This window comes from Pelodiscus sinensis, chromosome 16 (assembly GCF_052426305.1).
Source record: "Pelodiscus sinensis isolate ZL-2025 chromosome 16, ASM5242630v1, whole genome shotgun sequence".
In the NCBI taxonomy this organism is placed as follows: Eukaryota; Metazoa; Chordata; order Testudines; family Trionychidae; genus Pelodiscus; species Pelodiscus sinensis.
The window spans coordinates 24607531-24625588 of NC_143067.1; the positions used below are offsets into that span (position 1 = coordinate 24607531).

General features: G+C 47.0%; 1 protein-coding gene and 1 long non-coding RNA gene across 3 annotated transcripts in view; one reads left to right on the forward strand and one right to left on the reverse strand.

Moving 5' to 3' along the window:
* NEURL1B (neuralized E3 ubiquitin protein ligase 1B) overlaps positions 1–18058 on the forward strand; it is a 255494-nt gene that overhangs the window by 114447 nt on the left and 122989 nt on the right. The window lies entirely within an intron of this gene.
* LOC149523512 (uncharacterized) overlaps positions 17610–18058 on the reverse strand; it is a 34565-nt gene continuing 34116 nt past the window's right edge. The window contains exon 4 of one of the 2 annotated variants that reach the window (XR_016346959.1): positions 17610–17748. This is a non-coding gene — a long non-coding RNA (uncharacterized LOC149523512). The remainder of the gene's footprint in view (positions 17749–18058) is intronic. The other variant, XR_016346958.1, reaches the window with a different exon arrangement.

Below are 18058 nucleotides of genomic sequence, written 5' to 3' on the forward strand. Positions count from 1 at the left end.
GACTGGGACTTTTCAGCTTAGAAAAGAGGAGACTGAGGGGGGATAGGATAGAGGTCTATAAAAGCATGAGTGGGGTGGAGAGGGTGCATACAGAAAAGTTCTCCATTAGTTCCCATAATAGAAGGACTAGAGGACACCAAAGGAAAGGAATGGGTAGCAGGCTTCAAACTAGTAACAGAAAGTTGTTCTTCACAAAGCAAAGAGTCAACCTGTGGAACTCCTTGCTGCAGGAGGCTGTGAAGGCTACAACTAGAACAGAGTTTAAAGAGAAGTGAGATCAATTCATGGAGGTTGGGTCCATGGGGTGGTATTAGCCAGGTGATAGGAGTGGTGTCCCCGCCCAAAGTTTGTAGAAGGCTGGAGAGGGATGGCACAAGACAAATGGCTTGGTCTGACCCAGTACAGCCATTGTAAGCTCAGGGTCGGGGGTCTCAGTGGACCACCTTGATTTTCATGCACACCTGCTCCTGGGTGGCCAGGCTGGCAGCTCTCCTGCCCCAGATGGCCACTTTCCTGTGCCTAGTGCGGAGGTCGTGGACGAGGTCCACGATGTCCGCACTAGACCAGGCGGGTGCCCGCCTCTTGCGGTCCCGGGCAAGCTTCCGGGAGCCGCCAGCCTGGTCCCGGGAAGAGGGGGAGGGCTGGGGGGCATCGGGTGGCTGGCTCGAGCCGTGCCAGGTGCAGGGTCTGCTAGCTGGGTGCTGGCAGGCTTGCACCTGGCACGGGCACCGTATCCAGCCCGTGCCCCTTTAAGGGGTCCGGGGCCGGGAGGGGGGCATAGAGTTTCCCTGGTGTTGGCCAGAGTGGCCACCAGGGAAAGCTGGGGAGAGCTAGCCTCCCACTAGTTCGAATTAAGGGGCTACACACCCCTTAATTCGAACTAGTAAGTTCGAACTAGGCTTAGTCCTCGTAGAATGAGATTTACCATTGCCCTGAATTGAAAGGAGGGAACTTTTGCTTGGTATTTTGGGCCTGTGCAAGATTCAGACCTGTACAAAACAGATCCATCCCACCTATTTTGGAAGAAGTGGTGGGAACAGGCAACTTTTAGAATGACCAGGTGTCTTTCACAGGCTCCAAAAACATCAGTACATTCCTATTCATTGCTCATGTCCAAACCACATGAAAGGGAAATCTGCAAAGCCCAGCGCCGGAGTAGATCTCAAGATCCCATACCTCATGAAATCACTGACACTGTTTCATCATTCTCTTAGGCCTGGGTGGTCCCAAAATGGGTGGTAGGCCTGATTAAAGCCATTTTCTCTTTAGCCTTCATCTATCTGCTTAAACACCCTGCTCCTTCATCTCACACACTTCAGCATGGGTCGAGTCAACACAAATGATAGGAAAGGGAAAAGCTCCACTAATTGGGCTTCTGCTGCCATGAAGGAACAGTAAGCTGGGAGAAATGCAGGACTCCATGGTTGTCTGCCACAAAGCCTGTCATACCCGCAGGTGAGCTAATATTAGCCTTTGGGAATAAAGTCAGAGGGGGAGGTTTTGTCTGCTCCCACACTGGCTTCAGTAATGTGCCTGACGCTTCAGCTCACGGTACCCATCCCTATGCATCGCCTTGCTTTAGAAAGGCATTTATTCACAAGCTATTTTCAGTCTCTGTTACAATAAAAATCAGTAAGACCTGCAACGCCCTTGATTGAGCAGCATTCAGCAGAGCTGCTGCCGTCACCATATGGGATCCATAGCGCTTGCTGTCTCTGGGTTTGTTTTTCTTCTTTCCTTAGCTAGGCTAATAATAGCTGGTGTTCTGAATACAATTTCGTATCTGCCTCACACCAACTTACATACATTTACCTGGTAAAGAAAATCCCAGCAGGATGTAGAAAGTTCTGCTCTTTAAGGCTGCTCTTGATGTGAAAGGCAGGAGTCACTGCTAGGCAATATTAGGTACAGTATTGCCCTTCTTCCTTCTGGGTGTGCTGCTCCATCGTGTCAATGCATTATCATCCTGTTGCCCATTCTCAGATCCCACACTCACCAGGACACTGAAAGGGATAATCCTTTAATAGTTGTGAAGCGCTTTGAGATCACTGATTGGAAGATATTCTAGAGGATCATGTTCCATTATTATTCCCTCTCCTTTGACATCTCTATTATATAGAACTAGCATAAAGTGCACAAGGAACAGCAGCAACTGATGAGATTTCTATACTCTAAACACTAGTATGTGAGTCTTGTCAATTTCCAACCCCTTCCTGCCGGCTTGCACTAAAGGTATGTGCATGCTTCCCCTGGGAGCGTGTGGGTAGATGAGACATGCATTATCCGTGCTTGAGCTAACATGTCAAAAAGAGCAGTGTAGCTGGTGTTAGCGTGAATAACAGCTCGGGTTGGCCACCTGAGTACAACCTACTTCAGTGTTTCTTAAACTGTGTTTCATGGTACACTAATGTGCCATGGAGAACAACAGAATTCAAAATGGCTGCCCTTAAAGGGGCAGGTGATTTTTTTCCTCAATTTCCCCCCAACCCTTTTTTTCCCTCAACAACTTTCTCCCCAACTCTTCCCCCACCCCACAAAATCCTTGGCATTCCCATTAAAAAAAAAAGATTGTTTAGTGTTCCTCTGTCATAGAAAGTTTAAGAAACACTGACCTACTTGGACCGTCTTCAGCTACACTGCTATTTTTGGCACACTAACTTAAGCAGAGCTATCAATTTTGCCTGTTCCTGCTGGGAAGCACCCTTCTTGCTTCAGTGTAGACATATCCTAAAGAGTAAGCAAGGACTGTGATGGGACCTATGTGTATGCAGCATCTGTAACTAAAACACACCAGCAGCACAAGTCTTCTGCTGGGGATTCAGCCCCAAGGAGCTGGGATTTGCATCCCTATTGTATCATTATTAGCAAAGTAATTTTTCTGTCTTGGAGGTGATATAACACATTATCTATATTTCATTGTATTTTGTGCTTGACAACCTTAACTCTCCAAAAGCTTAGTAGTTAAAAGCAAAACATCTTGCAAAGAACAACTTGCAGTTGAGACAGTCTCTTGAGCAAGGCACCCCCTCCTGTCTCAGCCTGGCTGGGAGGAAAGGGAGTTACTTTTTGGTTCACCTGGTAAAAGCTGCTGCCTGGCTGCAGACTATGTGGGTCTCTGCTGCACAGATCTCTGCTACACATGTACAGACACACAATACCTGGCCTCAGCACTTGAGGTCAGACTCTCTAGTTACAGTAGTGTGTAGGCATCACTTGCCATATACTGTGTCCTTCTGGCTTCCCCAGGATCAGATTTCTGCCATGGGTATGGGGCAGGTTGGGCTGTCACTAAGGCCAGCAACTCTGGTCTCTAAGTCCACTTTGTGCTGTGAAAGTGAGACAAAGTGGACTTTATATGGCCAAAGATGGCCAGTGAGGAATGCAGTGGAGGACTAGTAAAGGGTATTTAGTGAGGAAATCAGCACTAATATAGCTCAGAGAGAAAATCAATATACGTCAGCATAGGTGTATAATACAGTTATGACTAGCACATGTTAGAAATAGCAGAACTATGACTAATTGGAAAAAGGGACCCAGTACTTGCTGGACTGAGCTGTTACTTTTGAGACTGAAGTTTTTTGGTTGATAAAAGTTCTATTCCCTGTCTTTACTATTAGTACTATTCCCTGCTTGTAGCCTTTGAATTAGGGCTCAGCACATTTGGGGACTTATTTCTGTTCTTGTTTTTCTTTCCTTGTCTGATTATTTTGTGTATAGTTAGTAGGAGAGAGTTTTTTATTTGGGCCAAATGGTATCCAATCTCTCCATATTACTCTGGCAATGCAAAACATTCCCACGCCGCTGCCCACCGTGCTCATTGAGTGAAAAGTAGTGCCTTCCCTACATGGCCCACTTAGGCATTTCCTTGTGCTGTTGCCTGCCTGCCCAAGCAGGGTTCAATGATGTTCATGGGATGGTTAAAAGAGGTTGGCAGTGGGCAGGAATGGATCTGTTAAGACATACCAGTGGCTCAATGATGACTAGAACAGGCTTTTCTTGAATCTGAGGTTTATTACTCAGTATTTCACTGGATCCATAATCTAAGGAGGATGCACAGCTAGAAGCCAATGGAGAAATATCCCTCTAGGTTAAGTGGTCGCTTCCAGAAAGGACACATTTTCCCATTAAACAGCTGATTGGCAAACTGTAGTACTTGTCTTTGGCCACAATGCCATCCTGCCCAATGGGAGGAATTTGACTGGCCTCTGGGTGCCCCTTTAAACTTAAAAAAACCCTTAAAAAACAACAAATAGTCTTGTAGCACCTTAGAGACTAACAAAACATGTAGATGAGATCATGATGGTAACTTTAGTTAAAGATTTGAGGTCTTCAAAAGCCTGTACAGTGAGGAAGGAGGAAGCTGCTGTTAATGTTCTTCAGCTTGGCTATGGCCAAGCCTTTAGTCTACAGCCAACTCAATGCACCTGCTGTGCTAGTGAAAGCAACAGGGAATACCAAGGAGACCATACATAATGTGTTGCTAAATGGCCAAAGCACACCCATCTACCCCTCACCTCTTCTGCTGATGTTGAGGGCACCAGGTATATGTAGCTCTTGCCTGCCAAGCCTCTGGCTATTCCATGCTCTGCTCCTGAATGGCCCAGACTTGTTCCTAAACAAAACATCACCTCTAGTGCTGAGTGCAGCTAATATTCCAGGTAAAATGAATGCAGCTGGGCTATAATCTTCTAATTTGGGTTCCTAGAAGGACATCTGTATGTGTATATAAGCCCCTGAATAAGTGTCCTGTGTTCAGAGGTTCCAGGTTTGTATTTGCTGCTTCTGTCGGCTTTGGTGGACTCTTAACAGGGCAATAGCCCTCTGCTGTGCTTTCTCCTAACTCTGAGGAGCTCAGTTACTGCTGTAATGTGGGTGGTATTTAAAGCTATACAAAAAAGGGAGGGCAGCCCACTGATATTGCTTTAATCATGCCTGCTGGCTAAGGGTGTGTGTGTGTCCCCTGATTTATAGGTCCCAGGTCACTTTTCATAGGACTGGGCTTTCCCTTTGTCCCTCGCCCTTCCTGTTAAGCAGTGTGCTCTATTTCAGGGAAGCTGTATATATGTCATTAGTGAAGTACTTTTGTGTCTCTTCTAGATAAAAGGGGCTACATACAAAGGAAATATTCAATGTTACAATGACTTTTATTTATACTGATTTGTGTCATTTTATGTGGCAGTAGGAATTGGATAAGGATGAGGGATGTCAGGATGTTGGTTTGTATATGGCTACATAGCATATGCTACAGTTTGTACCCCTGCTCTGTTGTGTATGTGCTACTCTCCTGTTTAAGTAACACAGAGCTGGGCAAGAGGCTGTCAGTGGGCCCACCTAGCACTTTCATCCGGCCTGTGGCAGCTCCTGGACCCACCCCTTAATGCAGGGCTACTCAATATGCGGCCCCACAGCCCATTTGTTTGTAGCCCCTGGTGCGGTTTGGGTTGATATGTGTTAAATTCCTGGACTGTCATTGCTCATTAAAAGTGCTGTCATGTGTGGAAATTGGGTAAATATTGCATTTTATTAATATCAGCAGAACTGACTTAAATGGGGCCTGCATGTTGTATAGTCTTGCCTTATTTTTTGTATTCATGCTCGTCAGTGTGAAATAAGCTATTTGCATATACATTTGCATGTATATGCAACCATACTTAAGTTGCGGCCCTCAGCATGTTCTGTGAGTATCATTGTGGCTTCCAGGGCTTCCAAAGTTGAGTAGCCCTACGCTAACATGTTGCCTAGGGGCTGCCGGGAGGTGGGAGCCCTTTCACTTGCTTCTATTTAAAGGGCTTATGCCTCCTGGGCAGCTGCTAAGGCATAAGCCCTTTAACTAGAAGCAATTTAAAGGCCTTGCAGCTCCTGGTGCCACTGCCAATGCGTTGCCTGGGAGCCACCAGGGAGGCGTGAGCCCTTTCAACTCCTGCTACTTAAAAGCTCTGCCCCTTCCACTCGAGGCCCCACCCCTTCCAGGGCAGCCTGCAGCCACTTCAGAAACTTGTGAAGTGGCCCCCCCTTCAAAAATTATTTCCCACCCCACCCCTGAAGTAAGGGAATAATTTGAACTGAGGACCATCTGTTTTACCTTGTGGAATGGAAGGTGTTTTTCTTTAAAATTGCCTAGGGGACTTGGGCACCCATTGGAAGTGGGTGAGTTGGGCACTTAGTGCTGGCCGGTGCGCTAATATTTGATTTTTTGTGTAAACCTCTGGCCTCTTTGCCCTGTATTCTTGTTCAGCACCAAATGTCTGCCCCCATGCAGGTGCACAAGGACAATGAAGAACTTCTTCTGTGCACCTATCCGGAAGGCAACCACAGTCAGTGTGGCATGGCAGTGTTCACTTCAAAGGAGGCAAAAAGATTGGATTATTTGGCCACGTGGTCAGCTCCTCTTCCTTAGCCCTGGGATACTCTGGCTGGGCTGGTTCTGGAGACTGTCCTTGCTCCATGGTATCACACTTGCTCTAACCAGTGCCACTTGGAACTCCGTCTCTGCACAGCACAGCTGTAGTGGCTAGAAGTTAGCCTCTAATCTGTGGCCGTGACTCAGGTTTGCACTCAGCATTGGGCTGAGATGTCACAGGCAGTTTCTTTTTTCTCTATATATTTTTAGAATCTATAAAGATCACACAAAAAGCCACAGAACTCCAGGGTGTTGCCGTCCCATGGCTTGTGTGTCCAGCCCCTCGGCGGGAGCCCATAGCCATTTCCACTTTTGTCTGGGAGTGTTTGGTTCCCAGCAGCTGAGTATTGTTCCCCAGCTAAAGACATGGCAGCAAAGGATTGTGAGGAGAAGGAGAAAAAAAACCCAGCTCTGTGTCTGAATCCTTTTTGGCTTTCGTTGCAGATGCGGCAGTCTGTCTGTCTCTCTCACATATACACAGTTTCTACATCATAAGAAAGGAAGAGGGAGGAAAATCAGCCCTCCCTCCAAGACCTATGATGGGCTTGTGAATGTTAAAATGTGATGAATTCTAAAAATAATCCCCATGTTGCTATAGAAACTTCCTCTGTTGCTACGTGTGAGTCTGGAGAGGATTGTACCCTCTCTTCATACCTGCTATTCCAGTCCTTTCAGCTGCACTCACCCCCAGGCAGGACTCCAACAGCAGGTGCATCGGACCTTGGCTGCTCCTTTAAGAAGGCTCTCTGAATTGTTCACCGTTGAGCTTATTGTGACAAACATAGGGAAGGAAGGTGGCCGGGTAACCTGTCTCATTCTGCCCATTCGTATAGCCAGTGCTTTTGCCCTCCTGTAATGTACCCCTCCCCCCCCCCCATCCCTTATGTTCACATCTCTCTCTTAGTTATGTTCTCTTTGCAGACTTTTGCTATTTCTGGTGGTGTCTGTGGACTATGGTGGGAGTGTGTGTGTGTGGGGGGGGGGGAATGTGCAGTAAATGGAGTTTGACTCTAGGCGGCAGGAGATTGGGCTTCTGTTCTTGCCTCTGTCTCTGACTCATTTTGCCACCTTAAATAAGTCAGATGGCTTCTCTGCCCTCAGTTCTTGCTCTGTAATGGGATTAATGACACTGGGCCAACCCTCTATGAAGTGCTTTGAGATTAAGCAGTAATAGGTGCTTATGTAAAGTGCAAAGAATTATCCTGATTCTTTAGAGATCCCTAAAATCCCAAGTGTCCTTCTGTGTCACGCTGGCCACATCCTGGGCAGCTACAAGGGAGGCTGGTGGCCTGACGTTTGTTATGGAGTTATTTTCCCAGTGAAGATAGCTTGGAAACCTCTGCTCTCTGTGAAATGAAGGCTAAGATTAGCCCCTCACATTTAAAACTTCACACACACGAAGAAGCCAGTCCTGGCACACTCTGGCTCTCACATGAATTACCTGCTGCTGCACAGTGAAGCATCTCCTGGGCTGTCTGAGCCTTCTGCTCAACTGAGCTGTTTTTTGGTGCCCTTTGGTATGTGAGTCTGCCACATTCTCCAACTGTTTGAAACTGAGCCCCGGCAGCCCCTGCTGACTTCAACAGCAGCTGTGGATACTCTGCCCCTCTGAAAAATTGGGAAATGGGTTACAGCGCCTACATTTGGCCAATGGTGTGTTTTTATAAAGGGCCGAGAAGCTAAAGAACGGTGAGTGGGAAGCAAATTCTCATCCAAAATACAGAAGCAGAATCTAGCAAAACCCTTTTTCATCTTGATGTTGTTGCAGTTTTTTCGCAAGAACCCTGAGTCATGTCAAACTACTGGTCTGGGGGCAAGTTTACATACATGTATGATTTGTTCCTGCCTAAGAATTTTATTGACTCTCACCACCACGAAGAACCTGTTGTTTGATAGGAAATTGTGAAATCTTTCCCCGTGTCCTGATTCACATGTTGTCTTAAACATGGGTAAGGTAAAAATGACGAGCAGTTCCTAGCGGTAATAATAAAGTGAAATCTGTTCCTAAAGGTGCCTGGCAACAGACCACCTGGAAAGGGACAGCCAGAAATATTCCTGGCTGTAGCAGTCCATTTTAACTTTGTTCTTTTGGCTGGCTGGGAATGGAATATGGAGCCTTTCATATCAAGTCACTGGTTCAAATCCAGGCTTGCATGATAGCGATTGGGTAGCTGTTACCATCTGAAGGCTCTTTTATGCCCTGTGAAATGAGCCAGTGGGGCCAGTCCTATTTCCCATATATAGGTGTCAGATACGACCATAGATCTAACTCAGGGGTGGGCAAAGGACCCTCCGCAGCCTGGATCAAGCCAGTGGATCCGGCCCATGGCCACCCAGTCGCTCCCCATGCCCAGGCCAATCAGGTCCTGGGGGTGGGGGAGCGTGTGAAGTCTTCTTGGTCCCACAAGAGCACACAGCAGCTAGCGAGATGTGGGTTGTTTTAAAATAGCCGGCTTTTATCTCTAGCTGCCATGCACCTTTGGTGGGGAAGGAAGAGAGCTTTGCACGCTCCCCGCCCCCAGGCCAATCAGAGCCTGGGGGTGGGAAGTGCTCAAAGTCTCTCACATGCTTTCCCCACCTTGCCAGGCGTGCGCAGCTGCTAGAGAAACACGCTGGCTGTTTTAAAACTGCTGGCATGTCTCTTTAGCTGCTGCACGCTCTTGTGGGGCAAGGAGACTTCACGTGCTCCCCAGCCCTCACTCCCGCAGGGGAGTTGCTGCCAATGGGAGCAGTGGGAGGCCATGCCTGGGATACCATACCTGAGAGTGGCGTGGGCATGAAAATGAGTGTCCCCTGCCCTCTCATGCCCAGATCCTGCACCTCCACCCTGCTCCTGCACCATCCTCTGTCAAGACCTCACACTCCCAGTCCACTCCTTCACCCTTGCATCTGGCCAGACACCCCATCTCCCAACCTGCTTCTGCACCCTCTCCTTTGGCCAGACACTCCACCCCCAGCCTGCTCCTGAATCCACCCTTGCTCTTGCCATTCCCTCCCTGGCCAGACACCCTACTCCCAGCCTGCTTTTGCACTCCTCCTTCCACCCAGATCTCGCACCCTCACCCCATCCTGCATCCCACAAAGGTCCTACACCCTCGTTCCTATCCCACTCACTGGCAGCTCTGTCCCACACACTGAACCCCTCATTTTTGGCTTCAACCCAGAGCCTGGGGGGGATCCAGAAAATCCATTAACTCCGGAACCTCAGCCCCGAACCTGAGTTCTCCGTATCCTTCCCCTTTGCCCCATGGGACTAAAGAGCCTTCTCACTGTGTGGTCCCCAACTTATTTTACTGTAGGTCAGTGGCTTCCAATCCAGAAAAGATTCCCCATCTCTGCCATAAATAAAGAAAATATTGAAACCTTTTGTGTTGGACATAAATTAATATTTTACTTTATTTAAAATGAAGTTTGATAAACTAACATGAGAATGTTAAAGTGCTTAATCTATTCATTTTCTTCCCGGTTAAATTAAACCATTCTCCTTAGCTTCAGCACTAGCAAAATGGCTCAGGCGTAATTATGTAATTATCGGTGAGTTTCCATTAGTAACTGGTGGTCAGACGAAGGTTTGCATTGAGTCAGGTGGGCCAGGGGCCAAAAAGTTTGAGAACCACTGATTTAGCACAATGAGGCTGAGATTCTAGGTGCTACTGTAATGCAAATAATAAATAACAATAATTAGTCTCCTGATTCTACCTGGCACCAGTGTTTCCTCTCTCATAAACAAAAGTACTAAATGTTTAGAGGACTGGGATAGATTCCATACAAGGAGAGATTAAACAGTCAGGGACTGCTCAGTTTAGAAAAAGAAGCAGCTAAGGAGGCATATGATAATGTCCATCAAATCACGAATGGTGTGTAGAAAGTGAATAGGAATACCACCCAAAAAAAAAACAAAAACCCCTTGAAAAAACTGCTCATGAAGCTCCCTGGTGCTGCTCTGGAACAAATTTACATTTTCTTCCCCCCCTCCCCACCCCCAAATCCCCGACCAGGAACTTTCTATCTGCTACCCAAAATACACAAACCTGGAAATCCCGGAGGGCCCATCAACTCAAGCATTGGCACACTTACCACAGGATTATCTGGCTATCTCGACTCCTTCCACAAACCCTATGCTACCAGCACTCCTAGCTACCTCCATGACACCACTGACTTCCTGAGGAAACTTCAAAACATCAGTAATCTACCTGAAAATACCATCCTGGCCACTATGGATGTAGAAGCCCTTTACACCAACATGCCACATGAAGATGGATTACAAGCCATCAGGAACACCATCCCCGATAACAGCATTGCACACCTGATTACAGAGCTCTGCGACTTTGTCCTCACCCACAACTACTTCCAATTCGGAGACAATTTGTATCTCCAAGTCAACGGCACAGCCATGGGCACCCGCATGGCACCACAATATGCCAACATCTTTATGGCTGACTTTGAACATTTCCTCAGCTCTCGCCCCCTAACACTCCTACTTTACTTATGCTACATCGATGACATCTTCATCATACGGACCCACAGAAAAGAGACTCTTGAAGAATTTCACAAGGATTTCAACAACTTCCACCCCACCATCAACCTCCGCCTGGACCAGTCCACATGAGAAATCTACTTCCTGGACACTGCAGTACAATTAAATAAAGGACAAATATCTGCCACCCTACACCAGAAACCCACTGAAAGCTCCACTTACCTTCATGCCTCCAGCTTCCATCCCAGACACATTTCTCAATCTATTGTATACAGCCACGCCCTAAGATACAACCAGATTTGCCCCGATCCCACAGACAGAGACAGACACCTAAAGGATCTTTATAGAGCATTCCTAAAACTGAAGTACCCACCGGGAGAAATGAAAAACAGATTGACAAAGCCAAAAAAGTATCCAGATATGAACTACTTCAAGACAGACCCAAAAGAGAAAATAACAGAATTCCACTTGTCATTACCTACAGTCCACAACTCAGACCCCTCCGATGCATTATACACAATCTGTAACTCATCTTGGAAAATGATCCCTCACTCTGAGGCCTTGGGGGGGGAAAGCCTATACTGGCTTACAGACAACCCCCCAACCTGAAACGAATTCTTTCCGGTCACCATGCTACACAACTACATCATAAGCATCCAGGAACCCAGCCCTGCAATCAGCCGTGGTGCCAACTCTGCCCACGTATCTATACAAGCGAATTCATCACTGGAGCCAACAACATAAGCTACCAAATCAAAGGCTCATTTAACTGCACACTCAGTAATTTGATCTATGCCATCAAATGCCAGCAATGCCCCGCTGCTATATATATTGGACAAACTGGATAGTCCCTACGGGCAAGGGAACATGCATACATAAAGGGAACATACAGAAACTCTGTTGGAGAACACTTCAATCTACCTAATCACTCTTTAAAAGATCTCCATGTGGCTGTCTTGTCACAAACCAATTCTGCAAGCCAAATACACAGAAAGGCGTTGGAATTACAATTCATCCACAAATTCAGTTTTCACACTGATGACCTCCTCAATTGAGATAACGGATGGCTGGGACATTATCAACCTAACATTCAATTAAGGTGCCAACAGCTCTTTGTGTAGACTCTTGCATTAGTACCCTTCCTATCTAATTGCTATCCTATGATCCTTATTTGCTTCTTTTAACTATCCAATCTTTAGATGTTTATAGGTTACCGGTTCTACCTACTTGTTTTTCCCTTTGATATTTTCATACCATCTGCTGATTGTTTCCTGCTCTCTTCCTTCTTTTTTTTTTTCCTTTCTCTCCCTTCTCCTCTATTTATTTTGGGTCTGCACATCCTAAACTCAAAACTCCGGTCATCTGAAGAAGTGGGCTGTGCCCAAGAAAACTCATGATACCATCTACATGTTTTGTTAGTCTATACAGTGCTACCAGACCATTTGTTGTTTTTTAGGAATATTGTTGACCACCTCACATAACACAAGAACTAGGGGGCACCAAAGAAAATTCATAGATCTCTTTTTTTAAAACAAACATAAGGAAGAACTTCTTCACGCAACTCTCAAAGTACAGTGCTTGTTTGTGAAGGCTGAAAGCGTAGCTGAGTTCAAACAAGAATTTGATGAGTTCCTCGAGGACAGGTCCATCAATGGCTATTATCCATGGTAGTCAGTGAAGCAACCCCAAGATCTGGTGTCCCTAAGCCACCAACTGGGATTGGATGGCAGCGGGTGGACCCCTCAAAATTGCCCTGTTTTGTTACTCACTGGCAACTATTAGACAAGGACACCTGGTTAGACAGACCATTGGTTTGACCCAGCATGTCTGTTATGTTCCTACTGTAGCCTTCAGTAATTTCCCCTAGTCACTACAGTGGTGACAGCTGATACTCCAGTGACTGGGGCCATTGCTGAACAATTCTGTGCTGTATTTTCTGAGGTATTCCAAAGGGCCTTGCATATTATGTCCCACTGCAAAATGGTAACAGGTTTGACGTGCAGGGCCACATTTTCAGAAGAACTTCCGCATGGCCTGTGTACAACAGGGAACTGCTTGTGCATATTACTGCTTGCATGCTCAAATGAGAATTTACGTGTGCAGAATTCATCCCCTCCATTTGTGCTCTATTTGTACAGTCAAAGGGGATCTCGTGTGTTGATCACTTTTACATGCAAAGCTGCACGGCCTCCCCTTACTCTGTAGCATTAACATCTGCAGGCAGTATGCTCTAGGCACAGAGGCATAGCAACGGGAGGTGGGAGGGGGCAGTTGTCCCCGGGCGCCATGCTAGGGGGGCGCTAATTTAGCTGCCTGTGAATAGCCCCTCCAGAGCAGCTTGGGTGAGACAGTAAGACCCGGCTTCTTTTTATGCTGAAAGCCTCTGTGTGAGATCGGAGCAACCCCACCATGGCGACCCTGAATTTGGGGGAGGGGTGGCAGCTGGAGTTCAGGGCTGACTCCGACTTCTTCTCAGCCTCTGGCTGGAGGCTGGGGTGCAGATGCAGGCCAGGCAGACCCCAGAGCTACAAAACCCCCACGAGTTGCAGGGGCAATTGCACGCGAGGGCTGACCCCTAGAGCTAGGCCTCTCCACTCGCTGGGAGGGAGCAGATGGAAACTGGGGCCAGCTCCTGGAGTCCATTGCGCCCATGAGGATCCGCCGCAAGAGCTGCATTACACTCACCACTGGCCAGCCCCGGTAAGCTACCCCTGCCTTCCAGCACCCTGACGTGAACCCTTCACCTCCCACCATCATCCCTGACTCCTGCACCCTCACCCCATCCCTGAGCCTGCCCCCAACCCAACCCCCTGCCTGGCTCAACTCCTCCCACATCCCTCCAAACACCAGCTCTCTGTCCCGAACCCGCCTCCTGACACTGGAACCCCTTGCCCTGAGCCCCTCTATGTGTCCCATATCCTCTGCTGAAGAACATGAGCCAAGATGGGGATATTGCTCGGTGCTCTACAGAGACCGGCTACCACTCTGGCTATTCTGCAGCGACTAATCGCAATGCAATGCCACCCACTTTCCACACAGCAGTGCTAACCCCTTTGCAGCCGGGCCTCGTCAGCCTCCTTCGGAAGCCCCGGGTCCTGAACTTCCCACAAGCCACCTTTGTGCTACCAGGCTTGGTGTGGACACACCGGATGCATACAGCGTGCTGCCCCCATGCGGAGCTCAACAATTCTCTGGCCTCAGCCGCCCTCGTGGGTATGATTCATTGTCACCCCAAACCGCCAGGCCCCACTTGCCTTGCGTGCTGCCAGCTTCCTCTTCGCATGCGACAAATTCTGCACTTTGGCCAGACGGGGGCAGCATAGAGGGTCCAAGCCAAACCCTGTTTGCCTGTTTCTCTCCCAGCACAGGTTGGAATGTGTAAAGTCCCACGGGTAGTAACAAATGATTGGGGGGTGCAAATTTTGCCTTTGGCCCTGGGCGCATAACACCCTCGCTACGCCTCTGTCTAGGCAATTATAACACCAGGTTGGGAGGCCTGGGGTTTTAGTACCATTTTCTGTCACTGATTTGCTAGACTAGCTTGGGAAATCACTTCAGTTTTCTCTGATCCAGTTTGCCCTATGATGATGTAGTTCATGTCACAAGCCAACTTTGCAAAGTGCATTGTGACCTGTGGAAGAAATCCACTCTGTAACAACTCAAATATGGCATTATTAAGTGGTACGTATGTATTATTATTTAAACTGGATCTGATGACAGATAGAATTAAATGCAGAGCAGCCTGTTAAAAGGTTTCATGGCCTGGAAGAAAGTGGCCTGGAGCCATTAACCTACCCAGCTAAGGTAGCAATGCAAGTCACCCTCAGGTGGTAACTATGGAGAATAGGAGTTATTTATGATTATTTACAAGAAAATGTCTGAGGGGTGTGGGGCAAAGCAAAAAAAAAAAAGAGAGGTTTGATGTATCCATTGTTCTGTCATCTTATAAAAAAAAACCTTGCTGACAGGCACGCATTAGTGCCAGACAATGAGGCCTCTAAATATAGAGGGGAAAGTGTGTCAACGTCATTTTTAGGCTGTGGAGTGAGAGAACAAGACATTTTCATGCCTCCTCCCTGTTCCTGACAAGCCAGGTCAGATCGGGGCTTTTAGGCTTCACAGATTCAAAAATCATCTGCAGTCCAGGGCTTGTTTGCTGGGGTTGACATCTTCTCTCTCCACTTCTCCCCTGCGGAATCCTGCTTCCTTTTCCTGGTTGTGGAAAGAGGGGGATGGTTAGTGACAGGTTCCATGGTCTGTGGGCTGATGGGAACCTCCACTGTGTCTGCAGAGGGCAGTGATGGTATCGTCAGGTTTAAAATAAATGTCATTTGGGAAGTGGAGCAGAGAAATGTTTTTGTTTCTCACCTAAGAAGAAGGCTCCGAGGGAATAGGAGAGTTTGATTACTTGCTTGAAGGGATCTCCCCTGAGGCTTTGGGGTCTCTGTGATTGAGGTGGCTGGAATGTTGACAGCTTATGGGGAGGAAGGTTCCATGGTTGTTTGGAGCATTCACATGATTAACAATAACAAGTTCACAGGAAAACAAGCCTCGCTGGAGGCTCAGGTATATGCATGAGCTGTGAGAGAAGGGGCCCTCTGCCTGGGATGGGGTACGTCGGGTCACATATTTGGGGGAGAAAGGCCCAGTGTAGACACTTTACACTATTGATTTTTTAACATAAGATTGATTTGTGAGACCCAGTGGCTCAAGAAGCTACAGGCCTCCCCTTTCTACCCTTCACTGGCAAAAGCATTTCAATAAAGCTGGAGAAGATGCTGGTGTAAGCAAAGACTCTGGGCGCCAATCTAATCAAATGTGGTCACTAGCCTTGGTCTAGATCCAATTCTATTACCAAATTGCACTATTTCCTCTACTGTTGTATTGGCATTGATATTTATCCCCGTGCATCATACCCAGAGATATGTTAGCGATGAACTTGGGCCATTGCATTGGAGAAACCAGGCACAGGGTACATCCACTCTGAAAGGAAAGGCATGATTGCAGCACAAGTGGCATACCAGTGCTCACTCTAATCTAGCTAGCACTGATAGCAGCAGTAATGAATGTGTGGCAGCGTAGGAATCAGCACAGGCTAACCGCCTGAGTACAAGCCCTCTGGTGAGCGTGTATGTATATGGGTGTGTTACACAAAGGAATTCTTTTCCCAAGAGTTCAGCCACATCGATAATACTAAGCAGGTTTATTAGCAATGCATCGGACAAGACTCAACATCAGCTTCCAAAGAATTAGCAGGAGTACAAGTCTTATATATCAGTTACATTCAACATGCAAAATCATTATACCAGCTACAACTAGTTTATTGGTTCTTTGTTCAAGAAGGAATGAATCTTTGCACAAGAATATGGAGCCAGGATAAGGGGGGAGAAAAGGCCAGGGTGGACTTAGTTTCTTTTTTAAAGTCTGATTTGCCCACCCCACCATTCCAGAGCTTTGGGGATGATACGGGCAGTGAATTTTAGTCTGATGTCTAAGGTGGCGTAGACATCCTTCACCACACGTCCTGTGAAGTGTGTTCCTTGGTCTGAATCAATGGAACAAGGCAGGCCCCATCGGGGGCAAAACTCATTTGCTATGATCCAGGCAGCAATCCAGTAGGTGAAATGGTCAATCATGACCAGGCAATACTTTTTCCCCAGGCCGGTGGCAGTGGCCCTATGAAATCAATCTGGATACTTTGCATAGGCCTTGTAGGCCTAGGTTGGTGTTACATTGTAACCTTCTTAATTACACCTAGCACAAACAAGGCATCGTCTGCAATAATTATGCACATCAGCTGACATCCCCAGGCCACCATCACTTCCCCTTCATGTGATGTAGCATGGCCTGGGGTCCTGGGTGCATTGGCAGACGATAGAGGTGGCAGAAATGAGCTGCAATTGCCCTGGTGGCCACATACTGTTCTCTAGTTATTCTCTAGTTACCCAGGTATTCGTGTTACCAATTTTACATGCGTTCTCAATCCATGTCCATTTTTCTTCTTTGGAGCATTGATCCTGCATGTCTGCCAGCCTAATTTGTTCAAGTTCAGAGGCTTGGAACTGTTAGTGCAGCAGCTTTTGTGGCTTTATCTGCACTTGCATTAGCTAGGGAGAGTGAGTCATGTTTTTAGTGTGTGCTTTAACTTTTACTACCGCTAACTTAGATGGTTTTTAATTGCTTCTACCAGCTTAACATACCCCCCATTTTCCAGGAGGGTACCAAACAAAGTGAGGTACCCCCGAGAAATCCAGGATGCCAAATAATCATGCACTACACCAAAAGCATACCAGCTATGCGAGTAAATGGTACCAGTCCGGCCTGCGGCCAGAACACAGACGTGGGTAAGGGCAACCAATTCGGCAACCTGAACAGAGCAGGAGAAGGCACGATCCTGAGAGGATACACAGCCCAGCCTGTATAAGGTTGGCCTGTGACATAGTATCTGGATCCATCTACAAAGAGAATAAGATCTGAAGAGGGCAAGGGTTGCTCAGAAACACAGTGGTTGGGAGACAGAGGGTCTTCAACTAAAGGACAGGAGTGGGCAATAGTGATGTGGGGGCTAAGGAGCGTACACTCCCACTAAGTCATCTCAGAGTTACTGCTTGTCTGGGCCCAATCCTTTTTCATCTTGCTGAACACTTTTTTTCCCCCTTTCCCTTCCCTGCTCTAGCTTTTGCTTTACTTACAATATCTTCTCCTTAATAAAACCAAACCAACAGATACCAACAATGCTAGCAAAACATGTATCTCAAGACAAGACAAACACAGACATAAATAAAGAACACAATTTTTTGTTTTTTTTTGTGACAGTAGAACCATGGCCTGTTTGGTTGCTCTTCAGCTGGTACCAGCTCTTTCTGATGTTCTGAAAGAGAAAAAGAAAATTTTCTATCCCTGTGAGGGTGGCACATTATATTTTGTACTACTCCTTTCCTTTGCAAGTATTCTTGCTGATTTCTTTATCAGCCTGCTGTTACCCAATAATTATTTATGCTTGTGTTCTGAATACCAGCGAAGCCTCATTAACTTCCACCCTTTGTGGATTCTGGGTAAATTATCCCACTGCTCAATTATAAAGTCAGTGAGTTGGTATGCCTCAGTTTCCCTCTGATACAGCAGACCACGTTTTTTATAGTCAGTCTGTCGTGAAGCTCTAAATTTATTCACAAGTGGTA